Raw genomic sequence first — 1,646 nt, forward strand, 5'->3', positions numbered from 1 at the left:
AAAACTAGGGTTAGCATCAGGAAAACTAGGGTTAGCGTCACAACAACTAGGGTTAGCGTCAGGACAACTAGGGTTAGCGTCAGGACAACTAGGGTTAGCGTCAGGACAACTAGGGTTAGCGTCAGGACAACTAGGGTTACCGTCAGGACAACTAGGGTTAGCGTCAGGACAACTAGGGTTAGCATCAGGACAACTAGGGTTAGCTTCAGTACAACTAGGGTTAGCGTCAGAACAACTAGGGTTAGCGTCAGGACAACTAAGGTTAGCGTCAGGACAACTAGGGTTAGCATCAGGACAACTAGGGTTAGCGTCAGGATAACTATTGTTAGCGTCAGGACAACTAGGGTTAGCGTCAGGACAACTAGGGTTAGCGTCGGGACAACTAGGGTTAGCGTCGGGACAACTAGGGTTAGCGTCAGGACAACTAGGGTTAGCGTCGGGACAACTAGGGTTAGCGTCAGGACAACTAGGGCTAGCGTCAGGACAACTAGGGTTAGCGTCAGGACAACTAGGGTTAGCGTCAGGACAACTAGGGTTTTTCCCGTCAACGCTGCTGATGCTTTTCAACCGTGCAGGTGGCGTCCTTATGGCTGCCTCAACCCCTGTGATGCCGTATAGAAGATATGGGTGAATATATCCAGGTTTGAATAGTTCCAGCAGCACTACAGGTGATTTTCCTAGAGCGGAAGCTCATCAACCGCTCGGCTGATGGTACCTGGATGTGTGCAGCGGAAAGGAAGATCACCTCCGGTGCAGATGCAAGGACTTAAAAGCTCCGTTTGGCTGCGGGAAATGTGTCGCTATGAAGCGGTAAGTAAAAGTCATCCGTCGCCCACATATAGGTGTATGTAACTGCCACACAAGGCTGCGGCGGACCCCATGTTGCAGGGTTGTAAAACCGCGGTGATCGTTTGTATTATTTCCCCACAGCCACCAACGTACACCGCTGACATGCCCCATATGCCACAGGGTGACGAAATACCTGTCCACACATCTGAGAAGGGTGTGCATGAGGTCCGAAAGCAACTCGGAGATAAAAACAAACTTGGCTATCGTCAAAGATCGACTTAGACTTGTTGCGGCTAAAGGCACATCTATAGCATTCAGCGAGCTCAAGCCTCTGCAATCCCTGGACGATACGGTAGCATTTGTAGAAAGTCGTGGGTATTTTATAGTGAACAAACCTACATTTCAGTTAGACCACATACCGCTGACCTTTGAAGGACAGACCCAGGCGCCAACAGACTATTTACCCCCCTGCTACGTGCCCCCTGTGGACTCAGATTCACATATGATGGACCCGCTTGTTCCTGAACAGTCTCCAGACCATTTTGAGGGAGCCCCAAGCCCCGAGTCGGACCCCTTTGAGGCCATGGACGGCAGCACACAAAACATTCAGTCTAGGCGATGGATAAATGAAATCTCCCTGGCTAGAACGGACGCCGGCTTGTATAGGCGTCACTCAGTAAATAGCCCCATGTTGAAGAGCTTCCGCACATATTTGACAGTAACCCGTGGGGTCCCTAATTGTAACCAGGAGGTATCAAATGTCGCTCGGTTTCTTTTCTTTATCAACCCACGATTTATATCTCTGGAGTACTTAAACAAACCCGCAAAAGTGAATGATTTTTTTAAAAAACTTAGCA

Source organism: Phyllobates terribilis, unplaced genomic scaffold (genome assembly GCF_046119375.1).
Source record: "Phyllobates terribilis strain yellow unplaced genomic scaffold, ASM4611937v1 Scaffold_388__1_contigs__length_1821495, whole genome shotgun sequence".
NCBI classification, from domain to species: Eukaryota; Metazoa; Chordata; class Amphibia; order Anura; family Dendrobatidae; genus Phyllobates; species Phyllobates terribilis.